This window comes from Psittacula echo (assembly GCF_963264785.1).
Source record: "Psittacula echo genome assembly, chromosome: 3".
NCBI lineage: Eukaryota > Metazoa > Chordata > Aves > Psittaciformes > Psittacidae > Psittacula > Psittacula echo.
The window spans coordinates 118,985,121-119,010,735 of record NC_137736.1 but is presented as its reverse complement, the minus strand read 5'-3'; positions in this window follow the sequence as shown (position 1 = coordinate 119,010,735).

The window sequence follows — 25,615 nt, the reverse complement described above, 5'->3', positions numbered from 1 at the left end:
GACCCTGAATGTTTCCAGGGGTGGATACTTAACACCTCTCTGGGCAATCGGTTCCTGAGTTTCACTACCCTTATGTTGCAACATTTCTTCCTTAGTTCTAATCTGAATCTACTCTCTTTCGTTTTTTCTTAATCCATTTCTTCTTGTCCTATCACTACAGGTCCTTCTATAAAGTTCCTCTCCAGCTTTCTTTTAGGGTCCTTTAGGCACTGGCAGCTGCTCTAAGGTCTCCCTGAGCCTTCTCTTCTCCAGGCTGAACAAGCCCAACTCTCAGCCTGTCTCCAGGACAGAGCTGCTCCAACCCACTGAGCATCTTCATGGCCTCCTCTGGACTCACTGTAACAGGTTCATATCTTTCCTGTACTGATGACTCCAGAGCTGTACTCAGGGTCTCTCGAGAGCAGAGGGGGCAGAATCACCCCTGTTGACCTGCTGACCACTGCTGGCCACAACCTCATGAGGATATATGACTCAGCAGAGCAAATTTCTTCAAGGTAATTGAAGTACACAGGAACCAGTGCTCAAACCAGCTACAAAACAAAGTTTATCCACAGCTGATCTCACACAAGACAGAAAGTGCTACCACTAATAGTAAAAAATCCTCAACAGTTCAATTCCAAAAATCGATAGCACTCGTATCCATCTTCCCACAGTTAAGCTATCCAACCATTCTCTACTACAAAGTGAGGCGCATGGGGTGGAATGCAGCAAAAATAGAAACACTGCCCAATTTCGCCAAAGTCTCACCTTTAGATGAGGACTGAACAGTGTTCAACACTAACACATCTCTATGCTTTCTGTGAAGCTGGTTTCTAGGGAGGACAGCAGAGATCCCCCACACCACATCCCTGTTTAAGAGCTTGGTGGCTGGTCTGGACTGAGTGACAGCTCTGGTCCTGGCTGAGGAATGGTCTGATTGACAGAATGCTTCCTCACAGAACATGAAACAGCCTGGAAACAGAATACAGGAGTCAGTCATGCTGTCACTAACAAGGAAAATCCCATCTATGACCCTAACCACACCAAGACAACTGGAGGTGATGAAGAGAAGTATCTAAATGGGGATACACATTATATCCAATGGACAAAAAAATACTACAGAAACAGTTCTTGACTTTAACCAAGTTCTTTGTCTAAAAAACACCAACTGACAGCTCAGGGATTTTTCTATCACAATCATTATGGTTTTGTCTATTATTTCTATGAATTAAAGCCTGTTTTTTCCTCTAGGTCAACATTGGCAAATAAAATATGTATCTAGATACTTCAGCTCTTTCTAAAGCTATTAGCAACAGGCATTCAACACCACAAACATCTAAATTCCTCTCTCTCTCATCTTTTAAAAAGACCTGGTGATCTAATTGATATCAGTTGTAGGAAGCAGAGAAGAAAACTTTGTACTTTCATTGTGGTCTTTGTGAATTCATTCGCAGTAAGTGCATCATGTTGCCGTGAAGACGTTTGTAAGGGCTTTTAGAGCAAGACAGGAAAGTGCATTTTAAATAGATTGTTTGAAAAGAATATCTTTAACCCTGCCCTAAGAATGCTTTAACTGAGGCAGAAGGGCTGGCTCTTATATATGGTTCTATGTATGATTAATCAATGTCGAGCAGTGTTCTACAGTCACTGCACAGCTGAAAGGATTAATTACATAGAAGCCTCTTGTATTTGGTGTTTGAACTGAAGAACAACCATCAACCAGAGTTGCTGTAACCACTACATGGCAGACTGGGCTAATGGAAAGACAGCATCAATAAAAAGCACTTGAACAGCTACACAGTGAGGAATAGGCCTAGGCAGAACATTTCTTTTGCTGTTAACCCAGATGACCAACAAGGAGGTGCCTGTGTCAACACTGATCAGCTGCTGGCCAAGTGCAGCTCATATTTACACTAGATTTATATCAGCCAGAGAGGGTAATATGGCTCATATTTCCAAGCAATATTCACAGCCCCCAAATGGAAACTGGTTCAGATTCACTCTCATAGATGAAGTTCCCAGCGCAGTTGATGGAAACTTTATCAGTGTAATCGTCCCAATGTAATCAATTATAAACTTAGACTTCTAACCCAAGATTTCATTGGATTATATTGGTGGTGCTTAGTTGACAGGCTGTGGTACCCCAAGTAGTTCTGTGTATTTGAACAGGCCTTATTAAAAGAAACAAGAAGGGTATCACAGTAAGCCCCATAATAAATTGACTACTAAAATCTATTTCAGCAGCAAGAAGCACAGTATCCCTTCATTCAAGTAACTCATGTTCTAATTATCTGCAAAATTAGTTGGCAAATCAAATTAGAATGAGTCCTCAGATGACGATATAAAGATAGGCTGAGAAAGTTGGGGCTGTTCAGCCTGGAGAAGAGAAGGCTGCGTGGAGACCTCACAGCAGCCTTCCAGTATCTGAAGGGGGCCTACAAGGATGCTGGGGATGGACTATTCATCAGGGACTGTAGTGACAGGACAAGGGGTAACGGGTTCAAACTTAAACAGGGGAAGTTTAGATTGGATCTAAGGAAGAAATTCTTTCCTGAGAGGGTGGTGAGGCACTGGAATGGGTTGCCCAGGGAGGTTGTGAATGCTCCATCCTTGGTGGTGTTCAAGGCCAGGCTGGATGAGGCGTTGAGTGGCATGGTTTAGTGTGAGGTGTCCCTGCCCATGGCAGAGGGGTTGGAACTAGATGATCTCAAGGTCCTTTCCAACCCTAACTATTCTATGATTCTACGAACAAGTAAGAACTGAATTTCATTGTGTTCTCTTCAAATCTCTGAATCTGGGTCTCCAGACCTCCGTGAAAAGTCTTTACATCACGATAAACAAGAAAGGATGCATGAAAGAGACAAATCTGGCTCTGGATGAGACACATATGTATGTTGAAAAATTTAATCTGGCCTCCTGTATGCATAAGCAGAATTCATTTTAGACTTCTTGCTGTCCTCAAAGAAAGGACAATGCAGGGTCATATTTTATTTTATTTTTAGATTGCTGCAATAAGGATGTTTTAGTTGTGGCCATTCTCAGCAGAAACAGCTTTTTGTTGAGGCCATAATGTGTAATATTAGTCCTCACAGCAGCCTTTCTTTCCACACCTTTAGGAATGCACATCCCATTAGAGCCAGAGAGCTTCCAGCTACAATTCTGGAGTCTCCAGAATTGTGCCTCCTTCTGCTCTCTCCATTGACTTACAGGACCAAGGCAGCATTGCACTGCCCAGGTCCAAGATACCAGCCCCATCAGTGGTAGCAAGGTAGCTCCCTTCTTTAATGATACAAGGGAGATAACACCCTAAGGAGCTAAGAAGAAATGAACTGCTTAACAAAATCCTTGTGTGAGAAGACACCATGTCGAAGCCAGGACTGACCTGGGGATCTTCACTCCATCCTCCATTCTGCACCACAGAGTCTGGAATGTAAGGTGCCTCAGATTGCCAGCGGTGGGAATCACTTGTGTACATGCCAGTCAAGCATGGATTTAACAGTTTTCCATTTCGCAATACTGTGTAGGACAAGGCAGTATCACAACACTCTAGCAAAGTACTGCATTGCAGATAAATTTTGTCCCAGCTTGACATTCTGCTAACTATCTGATCTTCCAAAAACATAACTTCCTGAATTCCTGAACTATGAAATTTCACAATCAAGAGATTAACAACTTGTGGCTGTATTTCCAGAAATAATAAAATTAATGAAAGCAAAACTGTCCATCTCATTTCTGGTTTTGGAGGTTTCTTTGGGTTTTGTTTGGGTTTTTTATACAATCATACAGGGGAAAAACTTCAGTTAGAAAACAGCCGATGAAATTTCTGGATTGTCTAAAAGTTGGGAATCTAAACAGCAGCAAATATATCATGAAGATGACTGAGCAATATACTTTTCCATGGTCCTCATTTAGCTGTTAGCAGTTGTAGAGAACATCTGGTACTGGGAATTCATCAGCTCTTCTTCATCAACATGCTTTCTAACAGACTGGTCTAGGGGTGACTGTGAATGCTGATCGTTTTTCCCTAGATTCCAGGGAAATCACAACATGTAAGTGGAATATAAAGAAGGAAGACAAATAAGACAGGGCTCTAAACAACATTAAAAAAACCCAAACAAACAACAAAAGGATTGTTGGAGGCAGAAAGAGCCAGGTAAAAACATAAATCAATTTGACATATTTTAATATCAGAAACCCTAACCTGATATGAAAATGTGCAAACTCACTCTATTAGCTGCTTTTAGCAAATGAAATCTCCACAAAGAGCAGTATAGAAGCATCTACATTACAGCAAACTTGGGTATGCATATAATTTTATCTCTGCAAAACTTTCATTGCTGCAGTCTGTTCTGGCAGCTTTGCAATCAGTGTCTCCACAAAAAGCCCAGCACCACTTGCACCTCTGCAAAATATGGGTAAAAAGCAAGTGACAATTCTCATGCTGGGTATGCTTGTATCCTTGAGAAATTAATTTCTTTCTATTCTACTTAAGACTTAAAGGAGGCATCAGAGTTACCACGCTTGTGCCTATACACACTTTCGACTGGAAGAGCAGCATTACAGATTCTACAACTATGTGTATCCTGGGCTGCATCAAGAGGAGCATGATCAGCAGGTCAAAGGAGGTGATCCTGCCCCTCTACTCTGCTCTCGTGAGACCTCACTTGGAGTATTGTGTGCAGTTCTGGTGTCCTCACCATAAAAAGGACATGGAACGGTTGGAACAAGTCCAGAGGAGGGCCACGAGGATGATCAGGGGAGTGGAGCACCTCCTGTATGAAGATAGGCTGAGAAAGTTGGGGCTGTTCAGCCTGGAGAAGAGAAGGCTGCGTGGAGACCTCACAGCAGCCTTCCAGTATCTGAAGGGGCCTACAAGGATGCTGGGGATGGACTATTCATCAGGGACTGTAGTGACAGGACAAGGGGTAACAGGTTAAAACATAAGCAGAGGAAGTTTAGATTGGATATAAGGAAGAAATTCTTTACTGTGAGGGTGCTGAGGCACTGGAATGGGTTGCCCAGGGAGGTTGTGAATGCTCCATCGTTGGCGGTGTTCAAGGCCAGGTTGGATGAGGCCTTGGGTGGCATGGTTTAGTGTGAGGTGTCCCTGCCCATGGCAGGGGGTTTGGAACTAGATGATCTTAAGGTCCTTTCCAACCCTAACTATTCTGTGATTCTATGATTTGGCAAATCACTCTGCAAAATCCTAAGGATTTGATACAACGGGCTGCGCCCACAAGGCTCTTTGCACACAACTGATGACTGAAGAGTTCATTTCTAATCGATAATAATTTCTAGGAATTCAGTGGTCTGGTCCAATGTTCTTTGTCATAGGAATTTGGACTTTTAAGCTGCAACTAATTTCTTTGTTTAATAATTTCTATTTCCATCAAGACTTCCCCCCAACTTAATAGCACCTGCACTGCCTGATATGAAAAGGCCTTTGAATAAGCCCAGAAATGAAAGAGTAGGCATAGACCTCAAACCTGAAAATGCTCTCTAACATCAGGTCAGCTGCTGCAGTGATTTGCTCAGTCTATGCAGCAGTGTAGGAATAACAACAAAACTGCCAAAAAGAAAAACAAGCTCCAGAATGTCCAAGCCTTTTTTAATAGAAGAGCTGTGAGATACTGATACTGTTAGCTTATGGAAAGCTGTGGTACATGCAGCCTTAAATCTCTTTGTTAGCAAGAGCAGCTCTCTTCTTTCTCCTGACCCTGGACCCAATTTTCTTTTTTCGGATTCTACTTTCAACTCCAGCTTTCAACTCCACACACTGACAATCTACAAATATACCGGCTTTTTCACAAAAGCTTTATACTGTTCTAGGATAAACATCTTGGGGAAACATGACATGTGGGTTAACCCTTCCACTTGTAGCTGTGAAGTACTGGCTTTAGTGGTCTGTGCTGTGCTGACTCAAAGGGCATTCTACTGACTTCTGAAGGGTTTGCAATAAAATTGTGCAAACACAGCACATCAGCTAGAGTCAGACTTAGCCCCTTAGAGCTATCAATGTTAGTAGATCTGGAAGAGCCCATCAGCCCACCACAGAGCCCTGCCACAAAGCCTCAGGTCAGACCAATGTACAGCCCTAAACTAATCTCCAAGTTATCTGCTGTAAAAACAGTTGTTGTCCAACATCTTTGACATCTTATGCTTCTGGATGCTCAATTTTAACATTGTGTGTCAGACATCAGGATGACCTGCTACGTCCTCCAGGGTATCATCTATTTTACAGTCAAGAAGCATTTAAAATTACTTCATTCTGTGCAGAGTCTGGTGCTCCTGTCTTTTTTCTTAACCAGAACTATGGACTATGTTCCTCACTGAAATCTTCATGGTGTTTTCTTAAGTGAACTAGAATTCCCCATTCCTACCAACAAAATCATGAGGTTGTTTAATGAGTTGTCATATCCAGTATCAATTTTATGTTGGACCAGAAGTGTTGACAGAGATCCTTGTGTCAAAATTATAAATCCCAAGTAGAAATTATGATGGCTTTGTTGTCCCTGATTTAATCATATGGCTTTGTACAGGAACAAATTCCCAGCAGACCTTTAAAACTTTTCCCTCATCCTTTCCCCTTGCTATTTTCCTCTCTACCAGTGTTCAACAGATGCATAGATTTTTTCCAAAATCTATATTCTATAAACAGATTTTTTCCTATCTGTTATTGCTCAAACATTCAACCAGAGATCTGTGACTTCTCACTGTTTCATCACTTCGACATCTTGATCCCTTTTTTCTTTTACTGCAGAAAACACACAGAATGTAGAGGTTCTAATAATGCCTTTCCCCTGAAGGAGAATAGTTCCTGAAATCCAACTGCCTACAGCCCATTACAACAACCTGTGCCAGATCTAGGTAGCTTCATCAGACCTCTTTTGTCAATACTTACCATAGGACTGACTCTCAAGTTATTATCTATGCTAAAACAGATCAATTTTTCCATGACCCAAACTTGGATTTCAGAGTAGGCATGTACCATTTTTCAATGACTACATATTCCTGGATCATGAACTTGATTTAGAGCAGTTCTGCTCTCAACATCCCTCTGCCCACATTTACTGTAGAATGCTTTTCCCAAGAGTTCCTCTTGGGGTTTGTTACTTCCTTTTAGCATTTCAAAAACTAAATACTATTATTCCACTGCAGAGCTAATGAATTCTGGCCAAATCTATCCATTTAACCACATAGTTTTTCAGTCCAGGAAAGAGATTTTTCTTGCACATGTGTGATACTCTCTGTTAACCAGTTCTACATTTATAACAATCCTTCTTTTTATATATATATATATATTTATAATACGTATGTATTTAACACTACCAGCACTTAATGTTGATGGTGTTAAAACACTTTAACTTCTTCCCTTAATTTTTGCATTATTGACAATTTCCCTTATGTTCGAATAGTTCAATAATGGTATGAACCAGGATAGAATCTTCTTTTCCCTTGACATGGAGCTGTACTTATGACCAGCTTTCACCTTCTGTCACTCTCATTTTTGGAACCATAGCAAATTCCCTACTTTCTGAGTATCACAGATTCAAGGAATCATAGAATGGTTGCAGTTGGAAAGGGACCTGTGGAGCTTATTCGGTCCAATATACCTGCTCAAGTAGGGTCACCTAGAGCTGGTTGCCCAGGACTACTTGCAAACAGATTCTCTGAGGATGGAAACCTCATAAAGTTTTCCAGCAGAACCATATGCAGATAAACTCAAAATAGGTGTTCTGTTTCCTGCAAAATATTAAATGTGAGGGAACCAAGGAATGTGAGGGAACCAAGGAATGTAACAGAACCAATGACAAGATTGGTATATCACTAATCACTCCACCTGGGATATCTTCCTATTAGAACAGCTGCTTCCATCAAGTGCACCAAAGCACAGCGATGAGCTGATTGATGCTAACAGCCTTCTCAAAAGAAATGACAGTTACTTCATACTTTTCTTCATACCTTCTAAAGCACAGAATTCTCAGCTTCAAAAGGGTGTGGTGCAGCAGAACCTGACTCCAGATATATTGAATTCATAATGCAATTGATATATCATCTGGGAATGCCTGACAACCTTATCTGAGGCATCAGATTTTGATGAAGTTCAATGACAGTTGGTTTGACTGATTAAGCACCTATGCCTGCATTTCAATTTTCCATATGCATAAATCTGGGAGCATTCCATTCTGTCAGACTAAAGACAGAAGACAGACTAAAGACAGTATATTTTCCAGGACACCTCTTTACATGCCTGGTATGTACAGTCACTTAATTTTCCACATGGCAATCCAGAAAGGATGTGGTTAAAATGGACAAAGTTCAAGGAACAGGGCTAGAAAAAGACAACCAGCATTAACCAGAAGACAAAAAAAAAGAGCTGTTTTATTTAGAGAGGGAAAGCTAGGGAGATGTGTGCCACCTTTTCAAATATGTGAGAGGTAGCCATAAAAAGATAAAAGGAACATACTCCTGTCTATGCCTACTATGAGTAAAACCAATATTAGTGTTTTAAATTACAGCAATAAAGATTTTGTTCAACATTGGAAAAGAAAAGCTTCCTGGTAATACGGACAATGAAAACCAGGAATAAGTTGTCCATCAAAGCTGGTGGAACCCCCATCACAGGAAATGTTAAGGATTTGTTGTATTGGAACCTTTCAGAAATGAAATCCATTTCATGGACACCTAGTTCATGTATACCTTTATCTATAGAATCATAGAATCATAGAATAGTTAGAGTTGGAAAGGACCTTAAGATCATCCAGTTCCAACCCCCCTGCCATGGGCAGGGACACCTCAAACTAAACCATGCCACCCAAGGCCTCATCCAACCTGGCCTTGAACACTGCCAAGGATGGAGCATTCACAACCTCCCTGGGCAACCCATTCCAGTGCATCACTACCCTCACAATAAAGAATTTCTTCCTTATATCCAATCTAAACTTCCCCTCTTTAAGTTTGAACCCGTTACCCCTTGTCCTGTCACTACAGTCCCTGATGAATAGTCCATCCCCAGCATCCTTGTAGGTCCCCTTCAGATACTGGAAGGCTGCTGTGAGGTCTCCACGCAGCCTTCTCTTCTCCAGTCTGAACAGCCCCATCTTTCTCAGCCTATCTTCATACAGGAGGTGCTCCAGTCCCCTGATCATCCTCGTGGCCCTTCTCTGGACTTGTTCCAACAGTTCCATGTCCTTTTTATGGTGAGGACACCAGAACTGCACACAATACTCCAAGTATGCAGAGTAGAGCACAGGATCATCTCCTTTGACCTGCTGGTCACGATCCTCTTGATGCAGCCCCGGATACGGTTGGCTTTCTGGGCTGTGAGCACACACTGACGCCGGCTCATGTTCATTTTCTCATTGATCAGCACCCCCAAGTCCTTCTCTGGACTGCTCTGAATCTCTTCTTTGCCCAACCTGTAGCCGTGCCTGGGATTGCTCCGACCCAGGTGTAGGACCTTGCACTTGGCATGGTTAAACTTTATAAGGTTGGCATCAGCCCACCTCACAAGCATGTCGAGGTCTCTCTGGATGGCTTCCCTTCCCTCCAGCGTATCAACCGAACCACACAGCTTGGTGTCATCGGCAAAGTTGCTGAGGGCGCACTCAATCCCACTGTCCATGTCACCGATATTCAAGATGTTGCACAAGACCGGTCCCAACACCGATCTCTGAGGGACACCACTCGTTACCGGTCTCCAGTCGGACATCGAGCCATTGACCACAACTCTTTGCGTGCCGCCATCCAGCCAGTTCTTTATCCACCAATTGGTCCACCCATCAAATCTATCTATACTGTTGTTTCTTCATTTGCGCTCCTTTCTAACTCTATTTTCTATGATAAACTCTTCCTCTTAACTCACGTTCAGGGAGGTTTTTCAGGCAGGCCTATCTACTTGAGAAGACACTTAGACATCTGTCTATGACTTTTGGTGTACTTCCAACTTCAGCATTTTCAGAACACAGCATTTTCAACACAAAGAAGCATTTCAGTTGAAGATTCATTGTTTGATGTTTAAGTCATGGATTTTTCTATGTCTCTGAAATGCAATTGCAGCATCCCCAGTATATGCCATTTTTTCTCTCTAGACATTTCCATTGATTGGGTAAAAAAAAAAGATAGCTATGGAGATGCAGCTAATGGCTATTTTGCTACACAGATAACAAATCTAGGAGGCGTTGTGTGATAAGTGGATTTTAGCACTCTTTATTACTGTCAGGCCACAGAATTTTGATTATGCCCATTTTATTTCTCATACTTATCTTGCTTGCCAGATTTTTTTTCTGCACAAGATTCAAATATATCTCTACTGAAAGCCTTATGAGAGAGAATACTGATAGAAAACTAAATAACTGCTTATGGACTTTTCTGATATGAAAATCCCAAGCTGCCAAGATTCATATGAATCAGTTCTGGGAAAAGAGCAAGGCCACAATAGTATTCTATTTTTCTAGTCCACTTGGTGACTTATTTCATTAACAAAGCAATTTGCTCTAGACCCTTGAATAATGATGGTAAAGTACAATCAGCCAAAGTTGTGGTTCAACTCCAGCCACCACCTGTGCACAATGCAGTCACTTGTTCATTCCCCTGCAGTGGGATGGGAGAGAGAATCAGAGGAGTAAAAGTCAGAAAACTCATGGGCTGAGATAAAGACAGTTTGACAGGTAAAGCAAAAGCCACATGCCCAAGCAAAGCAAAGCAAGGAATTAATTCACCACTTCCCATCTGCAGATGGGTGTTCAGCCATCTTCAAGACAGCAGGGCTCCATCATGCTAATGGTTACTTGGGAAGACAAACACCACCACTCCAAACGTCCCCTCCTTCCTTCTTCTTTCCCAGCTTTACATGTTGGGCATGATGCCATACGGTATGGAATATCCCTGGGGTCAGATGTGCCAGCTGTGTCTCCTCCCAAATCCTTGTGCACTCCCAGCCTACTTGCCGGTGAGGTGGTGTGAGGAGCAGAAAAGGTCTTGACTCTGAGTAAGCACTGCTCAGCAATAGCTAAAACTGTTTTCAGCACAAATCCAAAACATAGCCCAAATTAACTCTATCCCAACTCTTGACCTGTATTTTCTCTGAAGGGTAGAAAAATGCTTCTTTATAGAAGGAATGTATTCTGCAATACCTTACATAGCTTATTAAAATATTTCATCCTGTATACAATTTAAAAATTGCCCTAATGCTTAGCTTCTCGTTTCATCACTGGAATTCATCTGCAATTCTCTGCTCCTTATGGTATGGTGGAAGTACAGTGGAAGTTTACTTAAGCTCCATTTTCCTCCCAACTCTGGGAAAATCTGAGAAACTCAATCTGAAGCCATTGAAGATCTAAGAAAAGTGTGTTAGTACAATTTTTTAACACTGAACAGTGAACTTGGAACAACTGTTTAAGTATCTTCTATAAAAAAACACAAGATATCCAGCTGAAAGTACAGAACATGAAATGCAAGTCATTTAAGACTTATTGTAGATTCTGCTTCTACAAAATGCACCAGTTAGTCAAAGATTGATTTTCCAGGGAAAGCATCTCTACAGGAGATGTTTCCTGAATGATCAATATATTATTGCTTCTTCAGTGAGTGATGAAGCTTGCCTACCTGACAGAGCGTTATTGGCTCACCTGGAAACACATCTTCCCTGTTCTCTAATGTGGAGAAGCACCATGAACAGCAGACATCTGTGACACAAATGCAATCCACATTGGTATTGCCATTATCACATCATCCCTAGTGGTTCATGTATGTCACCGGCACAGGTGACTGGGAAAAATACTTCAGATTATGCTCTTTTCTAGTAATGCACTATTTGCTTTTCCTGGCATGTTTCCTTGACATTTGACATTGTAGTAATGAAATACAATTGAAGGACAGAGCCCATCTCCCTGCTTAGTCATTCCCTGTCCCCTCAAAAGCCACATAAATTTATGTCATCTGCCTTTAAAAGCCTCCAGAGAAGGAGATTATGCCCTCACTGTGGGTAGTCTTTTCCTATTTTTCATTAATGACTGAATTAACTAGACTGCCTAAGAACAACTATAGCAGGTCAGTTCAAGGGTCCTTGTAGCCCAGAATTTTATCTCCAACAGCTATAAACAGATAAGTGCAATAATAGGACAAACACATAGTAGTGCTTCTTCTTCAGAGTACACTCACTGGCTGCAATGAATTCTGGCTTAGGAAATCATTGAGCCAGAGTTGCTTGATGTTTTTTTCATAATACACAACCTAAAACTTACCTGCAAAGGGTAGATTTATGTGGAAGAAGGAAAATCTATACTGAAGAATTGTAGAGCCTCTGAGTTAATTCAGGATTCAGTGTTGCGATTTATATTGTAGTGAATATCACTTGAAATGCTTCAAAGGTGTTCAATTAAGCTTCAGAATTTATATCCAGTTTCACCTATATCCACCACTATCACTTGCTGACACAGCTCTTAATAGACCTCAGTGTGTTCTGAACTGGGCTCAGAAAATCATTCAAGTCTTGACTTTAGGAAATTGCTGCCTACAGTAAACCAAAGGACAATTAAAACATTTTAAAATAGGATTGATCAGGCATTGGAACAGGCTGTCCAGGAAAGTGGTGGAATCACCACCCCTGGAAGTGCTCAAAAATCATGTAGATAAGGCCCTCAGTGACATGGTTTAGTAGTGGCCTTGGCAGTCCTGGAGTAATGGCTGGACCTTATGATCTTAAAGGTCTTTTTCAACCTGGTTCATTCTATGATTCCTTTCCCTCCTCTGCTTGAAAAAGTTTCTATTCGTTGGGTTTGGTTTTTTTTCCCCAAGTGATTATCTAAATCCTGTGACTTTGTTTCAGGAACATTTTCATTTTCAAGTAGGAAAAAAGATTTTGTAAAACAAAGAAAATTGGAAAATTATGATAATTATGACTTCAACAGAGGAACTCTTGCAAAATTATAACTGTGCTTTGTCTAATCTTTTGAAAGAAAAGCACTTTAAAATCCATTTTTTCCCTCTTCCTGGTCCTGCTTTCTTTCATATATTGCTTTCTGCTTCAAACAATATACAAAGGATAAAGAAGCCAGCAGTGTTCGCCACATGTAAGATGACAAGGATTGTAACAGAAAGAAATACAGACAAACACGACAAGTATTAAAGATAAGAAAAAACATGCTGTGCTTATTAAAATTATTGCTCATGTGCCTTTTAAAAATCATATTAATTAACATAGAACTCACATCCTCATTTTGCACTTGTGATCTTTATTTTGATTTGTCTGATTAATCTCTGCCTCTTGTAAAGATTAACCACTTTAGATGGCTATATTCTGCAGCAAACACGAAGCTAGGAATATCTCAGATAGATTAGGTGACACAGCAGACAAATACCTTCTCTAGCTTCAATATGGAGATTCCTCACATGCTAAGAACAGTTCTCAGATTTTCAAGCATCTCTGCAGCATACCCTTAAAGTATTAAAATGGTACCACACAGTTTTGCTTGTTAGTTAGTGGACAGATAGCTGAAGCATCTAAGGAGATAGTAACATGGAATAGTGTCTATTTAGCACAACTGGCCTGTTTTTAATGTACTTGCCATATTACCTTGACATGAAAAATGTTATATGCAATGGAGATAGGACAGATATTCATTAATTTTTAGATGGGGGCTTATGATGTCTGAAATCTTTGAGTAGCAACATACTTCAGATAGGCAACTGCATAAATTACCAGTTCACTTGGACTTACAAAAGACAAATTGAAGAAGACCTCGAGTTCCCCTTTTCATAAAACACCAAAATGAGTGAAACACTAGCACAGATTTGGAATGCTGTGGGCTGAGAGCTGGTAACGAAGCCAAGTTATGAGGTGTTTTCAGCAAAGTTATTTTAATCTTTTTTGGATGATTTCTGTTTCTTCCTCTCCTAGCATGGCTCCCCTTGAAGGGATTCAATTAAAAAACTGTGATTTTAGATTTGAGGGAAAAAATTATAAAAGAGAAAATAATAAGTAATTTTTAATTTTTATTGCTTAAGAATTTCCTGGCAAATATTTGAAGAAAAAATATTGGGATGTAACTTAAATCCTTAAGATCCCTTTGTTTAGATGCAGGTGTGTTGTGCTGAAGAACTAACTTGGGAATTTTCTCTACAGAAGTAGAACATACATACAATACACCAATATCATCACATATATATATTACTTCTAAAAAATAAATTGAAATTGCGAAAAGGCCTTCAAATTACATAGGAACCTATATCAAATTAAAAACCTGGCTGAAAAGTCTTCAATGAAATCAGTGTTCTTAAAGGGTAAGCTATAGAGAACAGCTTTTAGAATACAAACCTGCTCAGCTTTCCCATCCTGGAATACCCAGAGGCTTCATTAGCTGTAGGATGGCATATCCGGGGGGGTGGGGGGTGGGAGGTGGAAATCTTGCATTTTTAGGGCTCCAGAGAGGAAATAAAGGGCACATGCCTTTGCAAAGCTTCAGTAATGCTATTTTGATTAGAGGAAAGTTTCTTTCTAAGGAAGCTATTAACTACAGAAGTTTAAAAATGCTATTTTAAGATACAGGAGTAAAGCAGTTGCACTTCAGTTAGCATTAGCAAATTATTTTTGGCTGCTTTTAAAGGGGTGCAGAGGGGTTAATTGGCTTCCTGCAAAAATGCAGAAGGATATGCTGTCATACCTAAGTATTATTTTGAGAACCAGATAAGGAAATACACATGCAGACGCACAGTTTGTGGAAGTACTCAGCTAAACGACAAGCACTGCAACTTCTACATTGACAAGGTGTCTAAAATCATGTTAAAACATTCAATCTTTAGAGGCGGAAAAGACAGCCTGATGACTGTGGCTTGCTCATTTTATGTACATTGAAGGGAGAACCGGGATCCTCCTCCAAAGAAAGCTTGAGAGAGCGTTAAAGGTTGCTTCTGACCAACTCAAAGAGCAATATAAAGAGAAGACCAGTTACTCCATCTGTTTTTACAGGTTTGCCCTTTTGCAGCAAATACCTGGGGTGAGGACTTCTGAGCCCTGGTGACTATCAAGCTTTTTCAGCCAGACTGGATGCTTTGGCATATAAGAGTTAGTAACTTTGTCGGTCCTGTTTTCAGTCATAGATCATGTCAGTCCTAGGTCCATCATGTGAAAGGGGCCCAGCACAAAACAGCCCTAACAGCAGTTGTGCATGACCTGCTGAGTGGAGGGTGAATGTGCAGCACATCTGGTAACTCTATGTGCACGCAAGATTTCTTCACCAGGCTCTAAAAGCCCCAAAACACTCACTGACAGTGTTGGCTCCTCCATCAGTTTCTCATTTCAGAAGGAGATTCAGCCAGATACATATGCACTAAGGATACAACTCCTGCTCCTTTTGCCACATTGAGAGGGAAAAAGGGCAACGTCATAGTTTCATAAAATCACAGAATAGTTTGGGTTGGAAGGTACCTTCAAAGCTCATGAAGTCCAATCCCCCTGCAATGAGCAAGGACATCTTCACCTAGATCAGGTTGCCCAGAACCACTTCCAACCTGGCCTTGAATGTCTCCAGGGATGGAACATCCACCACCTCTCTGGGCAACCTGTGCCAGTATCTTACCACCTTCACTGTAAAAAATTTCTTCCTTGTGTCCAGCCTGAATCTTCCCTCTTTTAGTTTAAAACCATGTCAGTGGTGGATTATCTTTCCCATAAGAACAGACCATGACAGCATCCTTGGCATTGCAATAACAGAAAGAGCACACAGCGTATCACACTGATACTCAAGTCCAAAAGGCATCTTTTTCTCAGGTTTGTCTAAGTTTATCATCAGTTCTGCTCTCTGCACTTCTATAAGCTCATTGCTTTCACAGTGGCACTGTTTTTGTACCCACTCTGTCTGATGCCATTAATCAAATGTGCACCAGAGGGGTCTCCTCGTTTTTAAGTCTTTCCCTTACACACATTTTAAGCCCAGGAAGGGACAGCCAGGCCTCAGTATTCCTGCTTCAAATTATACAGCTTATTTCAAATAAGCTGCCAGTAAAGTCCTGGACATGCCTTTCAGCGACAGACATTGCTGCAGAAAGGACTGTGCCCATTCCAAAGTGTGAGTGAAAACAGACCCCAGACACTTGGTCTCTCATGAACAAACTCGTTGTGTATTGTCTCCTGGCACTGTTGAGTCCATGTACATAGCTGAAGGCTAGAGATGCATGAGGACAGACGACGGCACTTGATTAGGGTTACAGGAATGTAACTCAACCATCTGATACCAAAGCAGGCTTAAAAAAATTGGAAAGCAAAAAATAATGCATTTAGCCTTTTTTTCTGAGAGAAAAATGCTACAGAATGAAGGTGCTGGTTGAAATGCTCAAAGACTCAGTGAGTCAAATCTTAATTTCTCATTAAGTTTTGTAGAAATCGTGCTGAATAGTGAACAGAAACTACTTTAAAAGAGGCATAGAATGGCAGCTGTTTAGTGTGACACACAAGGCAAAAAACCCAGAATAACAGAAGAAAACAGAAACACAAACAGGTAAATTGAGACTCTGACCCTCTTAGAGAAGCTGACTGATAGTTTACACCCCTCTTTCGGAAGGAAAAAGGTCTTTTCATTATATATGGCAATACTTACACTTTACTGTGCCTAAATTCTTACCAGTCAGTGTGCCCCACTGCGCAGAGAAGAAAAAACACTAATTAAAACCCAAATTCAGTCCAGTAAGAACTTCACTCCTGCTACCCTTTCTAAAAGGAGGGCAGTACCACATCTCTGCAAAGTTCACAAAGGACAGATATCACTACTGCTATTCATTTCCAACAGCTACTGTGATGACAACTACAAATGTTCGGCAAGAAAAGGATGTTGGCAGCATGATACATTATATTTGAAAACCTTTTTGAGACTGACCTGGCTTTCAGTTGGTGACAGCTTTAATCATAAATGGAGACTTTGTGACAGGGTCTTCAAACTTAAACTATTCATGAGACACACACATTAATCCTGGTGAGTAAAAGTCATTAGTCCTGCTCTTCAAAAAAGCTATCAAATCCGATCAAACTGTTAACTAACTTAGAACCAACAACCTAGTGAACACTGATAATGGGAAGGACAACCACACCCAGGCTATGATTTACAGAAAAACATGTAAATTAATTAATGTAGAGGTCTAATCCCACAAAAAATTCCAGCTTCTTAGTTTGTCAAGAACAAACTGATTTCACTCCAATTATCCAATTCCACATCTGAAGCAGTATTGCTGTTACAAATGAATTGGTCATTTGTTCCTTAGTAATTTAATTTTTTGGCTCCCATCCTAACACAGAACTGCAGTTTGCAGGCTAAAAACATTGTGTATGGGAGTTTCATTCTAAATGAGACAAAGTATTTCATCGTTATTATTTAAAAGACACCTAAGAAAAAGTATGCAGGCGATGTATATAGCAATATTTAAGACCTGAATTTACACTGTAGCATCACACCATGCCATCTAAAGTTTTCTTCATACTATCTGCGGGATTTGGCAGCTATCCTAAATTAAGTCCTGGACAAAGAGGTGTAGCTTTACTTCCAATACAGTTTGAGATTTGTCACTTTAATGAAAGCAGGACTGAAGACTATGAACACTACGCAATACAAGACAGACATCTAACCATATAACCGACTCTTCTCAAATAAATGCTACGATTTAGAAACTAAGCATCGACCACCTTCACACCCTTACTTGAAAATAATTGCAGTTCAAAGGGGTTTTATCCAAATATTACTATGCTGAAAATCATAATGAAAAGCCTTTTGAAAACATAGCATCAGGATACCCGTCCAACAGAAATTTTCTATGGAAGATATATCAAGCAGCAGTTTTGAGGACAGGTTTATCATTTCATAGTTGCCTATTAAATGTAAAGGACCAGATACAGACAAGAATGCTAGTAAAAAGAAAGTAAAAAAGGTTTTAATGCAACAGTGCTACAATGCTATTAGACATTACCAATGTAATGTGTGAAGAAAGATGAAATTCAGGAATACTACTGCTGCCCTAATGGTTCAATGGATAGGATACACAACTCTAAATTCCTCTAAGGAGACAAAACCAGGAGCCTCACAGACATCAGGCATTAGTCTTACTTTCAACCAAAATGAGTTCAGGCTCTATGGGGACAAGTATAGCACATGAATACACACAGAATTAAAAGCCAAATATTGGGAGGTTTTGCCTGAATCATTTGAAAAATAATAAAAATATTGAAAGCTCTTATAAATAGGGCCCAATTTTTGGCCAGGAAGGGAGTAAGTTCTCATCCTCCTTATGTAAAATTTTATGACAATGACTTTTACAGGAGCACAAAGCAACAGGAAGGCAATTGCCGCAGCCTAGGTAGATTTTCTGACCTAAAATAGAATAGGATCTCATTTATAAAATAGAATGATGTTTGAGTACCTGTCAACAATCTGCAGAGACAACCAAGTCACATTGACGTATGTTGCTGAATGACGGATAGAAAGAGAAAAGAAAGGGGAAGCTTTGTTGCCTGAGTGAGGCAGTGGTGGAGATGGGATAGAGTGGACTGTGTAGTAGAAGGTGGACTGTGTAGTAGAAGGAAAGGATGCCATTACCACCCTGTAGTAGGCAATATTCTGGTTTGATGCTCCTTCACCTTCTGCTGAACTCTCTTATATTTCATACACAGAAGAGTCTATGGGTCATAGTACCCTAGGGTATGTTATAAAACAAACACACACATTAGTGAAAAAACAGGTACAGGCAACAGAACAACATTCCTTGACCTAATGTGATTACAGTGCTCATCTCCAGCCTTTCACATCCTCCAGCCCATTGGCCTGGACCACTGCAATGCTTTCTTTATGGTATGACACACAGAAAACACTGCAGACCTTTAACAAAAATACCCTTCAAATCATTTTTGGGTGAAATTCCAGGCAGCGAATCTGATTAGCCAATCTCTTGTTCATCTAGGCTGTTGAACAGACCCTTCCAGTTATACTCATCTCATTGTCTGACTCCTCCCTTTGTTCCAATGTATAATTCAGATATTCAATGAGAATATTGTAGGTACAATTGCTAAGCTATCACTATGGTTGCAGAAGCAGTCTTTTGTCTTGATCACTTCCTCCCTTTGTTCCACTGTCCTCTACTCAGTTGTAAGAGTACAAATGAGTCAAAAACCAAGACCCATTTCACTGTAGCATTTTTCATTTGAGACTGCTTTATATGCTTATGTGAATGAAATTAAAAATTGCATTAAAATGTGCTTTATTCTATAGAATAAAATATAAATAAAACTAAAATATAAATATAAATAAAATATAAATAAAATTATCTCCCCAAATAACACAGGAGATCATTTTCCAGTTGACACAGAAAGTCAAAACCAGAGTAAAACCAGCATCTCAGATGCAGACTCACACAACTCAGAGACTGAATTTCCAAAAGTAGCTTCTCATGCCTGTCTGCAAAGTCAAATGAACAACAGCAACAAAAAGATAAGGTCTTTTGCTTTCTCTCAAATTGAATTCTTGCAATAACTAGCCATTTTTTACAGTCTTAACACAGGTTTCTATTGCAGTTGTTAGATAACACTCTCTCCCCTAAACATGCATTCCATTGTGGCATATGAGAAGCGGGAAAAGGAAATTGGAAACGATACTGATGGGGATGTAAAGGCAGAGGCATTTTCATGTGATTTCAAGAGTAGTACCAACATTGGTCACTGGAATATAAACAGATATCTTCTGTAATAAGAATAAAAGTTCAAGATGCTCCTATTCTAAAAAACCCAAATATGCCAGATGGAATTTCCTCATGTATAACAGCTGGTAAAAATAACCACTGAGCGCTTCTGTTTCCATGTAGCACAGAACACATCAAAAAGGTCCAAGAGTATGGTACTTGCACGACCAGCTCCTTGACGCAATAGGTTCAAGGCAAGGACCAACCGTCAAACAGCTACACCAACATTTCTCCTGCTAAAAGGACTGGCCGACGAAGTGCCACATCATCCCCTTCAGCAATGACTCCATTCACAAAATGATGAAGTATCCCAACAGCCCAGCAAAACAGCAGACAAAAGAAGTTTGCAGAAGTACATTATCTAACATAAAAAAATATCTCCCACCCTCAACCAAAGCACTTGGCAACCTTGTGGATCTTTCATAATGTAAATATTCCATAGACAGTACAATTGCAAATGCATTTTTAAAGAATAAGATAGCTCTGAGTTTGTAGCAAAGAGGACTCTGGCAAGTAATTTACAGTTCCTGCAGTGCTCTATAGTCTGTCCCCCTCTTCCTTAAGTAATAGCAATATAACATGTTCATTCTTTCTTGTGTATCTGTCTACTGAAAGTGAAGAAGTCTATAATATAGCAGCTACTAGAGAACTGTAAATTATACAATATATAGTCCAGAAGGTCAGGTTTTTTATTGCTCTAGTGCAATACAAAGTTGAATGAAAACAAGTTTTTTATTATGAATCATGATATTGTTTCGCAGGAGTGAGGGTCAGTTTGAAATTGCCTTTTATTTTTCTTTCTTTTTTATCTCTATTAAAGACATTAGGAAGTCTCAAAAGCTCTAATAAAAATGAACTCTAACTTAGCTATTCAAGACTGACCACCTGATCTTCAAGAGTGGAAAGAGAAAAGCTCAGGGTATCCACACTGGACTCAAAACATCCTGGAATTATAAGGATGCAGCATCTTTTATTTTAGTGATGCACTGGCAGTATTCAAATCAAAAGCTCTATTAGGCACATTCTTTCACATTACCTCAACCGAAGGCAAATGATGACCTTGCCTTAGGATGTGAGTAACATTCTCTTTTTCTAAAATGAAAACAAAAATAGTATTGCCAGCTTTTCTTTCCAGAAGAGAATGAACAGTAACTGCTGAAATCCTTCCCGGTCTACACATGCAAAATAAAGTAGGTCAGGAAGCAGTCAATGGTAAAGCCTTTCAGAAAAGCTACCAGCAAATGAGATATGTGGGAAGGAAAGAATTGGGCCTGTGATTTCTCATCTGTGCAGCATTCCAAACGTGTAGGCTGCTGTTTAAGGTAGAACTAAGACAAGTGGCTACATGCCATGTCTCTTTTGAAGACCAGTCCTCAGATCCTCAGATCAAAACCAACTTTGGGTTCAAACTTAAACAGGGGAAGTTTAGATTGGATATAAGGAAGAAATTCTTTACTGTAAGAGTGGTGAGGCACTGGAATGGGTTGCCCAGGGAAGTTGTGAATGCTCCATTCTTGGCAGTGTTCAAGGCCAGGTTGGACAGAGCCTTGGAAAACATGGTTTAGTGGGAGTTGTCTCTGCCCATGGCAGTGGGGTTGGAACTGGATGATCTTAAAGGTCCTTTTCAACCCTAACTTTTCTATGATTCTGTGATAAGAAAACAGAAAAAGCTGTTCACAGAACCACGACTGCACCCTGCTACATACCTCTTGTACTCCCTTCAGCCAGTAAAAGAGAGGGCATAAGTGCAAGGAACCCACACAAGTGGCTCTCACTTCATGCTCCCTCCTAGGCACAACAAGGTACATCATCATAGGTTCCTTCATGCTAACTGGTTTAAAGTGGCTGCAACCAGCTGACTTGAGCTGCACGCCACCATCATGCTGCACCTTTCCATCAGGCAAACAGAGCAGGAGAGCCTGTGGCACTGCACTTCAGCTACAGATTTACAGTCCAACAGGATCCTGTTAAAGAGCACACTGTCCTCCTATGAGACACTGCAATCCCTGTACTTTAATACAATTTTCCATTTGACTCCATTTCCATCAGCCTGGAGTAACTCCAAAGTGGCACTAGAGCCTGCTGAGGCAGGAGCTTCCTGATGGCCAGGGTGTCATCCTGAATAATGATGAGATTTACCTATAGGAAATTAGTTCTGCAGCAAGGAGAAAACCCTCCCTTTGTTCATCCATATCACATGGTGACTGAAGAAAAGAAAATTATGCTACTTGGCTTGTCACTTCCTCAGCCTACACAAGTGCAAGATTCTCCAGTCATTATCACATCCTGAATCCCCACCAATGCAAAAAGTTTCTATTATTTTTTTCCATAGAGGAAAAACATATTCCTCCTACCCTGTGCCATTCTACATTACCAAGCAGTTTTGGGGAAGCTCTAGCACCATTTGTTGTCATTCATTCAGCCAGGCAACTTTGTATTTTGGATTTAAACTTTTTTTGAAGGCTTCTTTTTTTTTTCTTTTTTCCCTGTTTTCTTCTTCTTTAAGGATAAAAGATGTTTAAAGAACCAAATAAGAATCCCATAGTCCTTTCAGATCAGCACTGTCAAGGCTGGGCAAAGTCCAATTAGATTTAGAGAGCGATTTGCTGCCCTTCTCATCCAGGAAATCCACAGGAACTACACTAGTATCATGAGATTTCCTCTGGAAATAAACAAATGTCATTTAGTCACCAGGCCTCATTTTGTTCAGTGGACATCTGTTATGTGTAGCTCCTCCCAGGCTGCCTACTCAAATTATCTATTGGAGCAGCAAGAGTATAAAGATGCTGAGGTTTTGTACGGTTCCCAAACCCTGCCAGCTCAGAGAAACTCACAGCACACAGGCAAAATAAGAACCAAATACAAAGCATGCATCCGGCAGCTCACTGGATAATTCAACTTCTTGTGTTGCTATTCTTGGGTCCTCCTTGGACAGCCATTTCTAAATTAAGTAGCCACTACACCAAAACTGAAAGTAGTTCCAAAAGCTCAGGAAAACAATAGGGTGAAGTGATACCGTTTGTTAAGTGAACGCTGTAGTGGTAGTAACCAGAATACCTGGGATCTCTCTTGATTCTGTCTTGATAAACTCTTTGATCTTGGACACGTAGTTGCTTATTCTGGTGATAACTCCCCCTCACTATTTAGACTGCAAGTCCTCTTCTAAGAAGGTCCCATCCCACGACGAATTTACAAAGGGTCCAGCCCAGCAGAACTCCATCTCTGCAAAATGCTGACAACCATCTCTCTGACTGAAGAATTTAAACATCTGCTTTCAAGCTATATATGCCAAACTTCAATTTTCATGGTACATATGCCAAACTTCAACTTTCATGCTACTGATGACATCAGACTGGAAGAATGGAGGTATTTTTTTTAACATTAGCATACAAGAGTGAAAGGCTGGGCTGAAACAGACAGCAACCTAGCACACTTCCCATGGGAGGTATACCCCAAGTAAACTGCAGTACTGCCATATCTGCAACTCAGTAGGTGTGATGAGGCATGAAAGAAGGCATAAGATGGAAGGAAAGAATGAGCTGGGGTGAAGAAAGTTGAACAGAGTCTTGCACTGAATGTACATACGTGTAGTTGGTAGGCTGCATGACACCAGATGCTGTAAAACCCGGACCGCTGTTTTCCTTAGCTTAGGCCAATATAACTTGATTGAATGTGTGTCATTCTCTTTTCACAAGCTGAGAACCTGACCTGACCTTACTTAACCAGACCAGAAAAAGAACTGTGAGAAGAATACAACTCTCAAAGAATTAATTCAGAGATTTAAATGTATTGCATACGCATATTTTTGCATACACACAAATTCAGTGGGCCTGATTCCTCACTTTCCCAAATTGTAAATGTTGTATCTGCATTTATACAAAACAAGTATAAAGTCAAAATCGGAAGAACTAAACCCGTGATGTTCATTTTATGGTTGTATTTCTTTCCTGCTGACTTCCTTGAAAGTAAAGTGGCTCTGTCAGATCACGGTGTCTGGTCACAGGAGTTACATAACTAGGGAAGAAAGTGCTCGTGTTGGTGGGCAGTCTGTGGTTGCCATCTGGTGGCAAAATGTAAATAGTACAGGAGAACAAGAACGCTCCCGCCTCTCGATCATGCTTTCTTAACAACATTTTAAAAGAATGTTCATGTATTATTGCTACTTTCTTTTATTCCAGGGTTGATAACATGTAGAAGATATTCCAAGATTCATTACTTATGCAAGTTATCAGAAATTTAGTTCTCCTCTTTCATCTTTTCTTCCAGAAATCAATTATTGTGTTCTCCTTCCCTCTCATGTAACTTAACCTCTGCAGACTAGCCCAAAAAACACCTTAGAAGCAGCTGTGTTCAGAAGAGCAGGAGAATATCCTGCTGTCCTCATCCTCTGCCTAGTAGAACACTGACCCTACAAGACATTGCCACAACCCCACAGATATTGCCACCCTCACTACTCCTGTACCAGAACATCACTAGATCCTGTAGAATCTAGACAATAGTTAGACAATAACAGATGGAGTTGATTGGTTTTGATGTCCAGGAGGCTGATTTTGAGGAGGCTAAGAGCAACAGAAGAAAGTCTGACAAATCAGATAGTGAGGAACGCTAGGTGACCAAGGTGTGATGCTAGTCAGGATGCAATTCTATCAAATTTATGTAGCATAGATTGTTCACTCTTAGTTTCCTATCAAACCCCTGCATAATATACAATAATATACAATAAAATACCAGTATACAAGCTTTCCAATAATTCTCCCTAGCTTCCTATGCTTATGCTGTCTTTTCAAGTACCTTCATCTTGTTCCAACAGAAGAACAAGTCGCTATTGACACTTCTTTTTTAAGCCCCTCTCTGCATGGCTGTCTAAAGGATTCACCCTGTGGGTTAAGAATGTAGAACACAATTTCTTCAAGGACTCAATGAAATGCTGTAGTAAGTCAGACTGCCTTTATTTAAGCTCTTCAGATGAGGAAGAAATGATTACACATTCCATCTGAGGCTGTCAGTCCTCCTGTAACACAAATTAATAATAGAATATTTGAAATGTCACATATGTTCTACAGAAAATGAATGTAATTTTATTCAGATGATCACATTTACAGGTTTGGATGCAGAATACAGCCAACTTTCGCAGCTTCTACTTAGCATCCAAGACATACATTCTCATAAACTTGTACATTCAGTACATTCTCATAAACCTGTTTTAGTAGTCTTTTAGCAACAAAACCTAAAGCCTGCATCAATTTCACTGACCATCAGCAGCTGCTCAAGGGCAAGAACCTGCAAGTTAAATGATGTAACACTAAATACTTTAACAGAGCTAAAGTCTGTGTCACCAGTAAGATTCAGGCAAGACATACTCAGCTGATTCCCATACGTTCCTACTGCTATACATCCTTTCCCTTCAGTCTTCCACTATGGAAGTGCAGGAAACATGTTGGGTTTACGCTTCTCACATAGTGATTGAAGCATGTGTGAGGGGATCTTTTTACGTGATACTTAGCAACGAAGATAGACCAAGACATGAATGGGACCTGCCCTCTCAAGCCTGCTGTTCACGTAAGAGTAACACAAAAGCAGAGATGGCAGGACTCCTCAGAGTGACTAATTTCATTGAAGGTTGAGAGGTAGACGTAATTTTAACTGAATCACAGAGGTGTTGGAATCATTAAGGTGTATCTTAACACGAGAAGGAAAGACATTTACAACTGAAGTAATTAATCTTGTGACCTCACAGCTCCAATTTCATTCACCTTGCAATCTGCTAAACTCTCATTTCAATCAATTTAGTTTAGTGCTTTTTCAAGCTTCACTAGAAAGATGCATTTTGAACATAAAAAGGCTCAGCAGAGGACAGCTTTCCTTATACTGCTACGTACGACAGCCAATGTGACTGAATTCTTGAAGGGGATTTCTTTCTTCA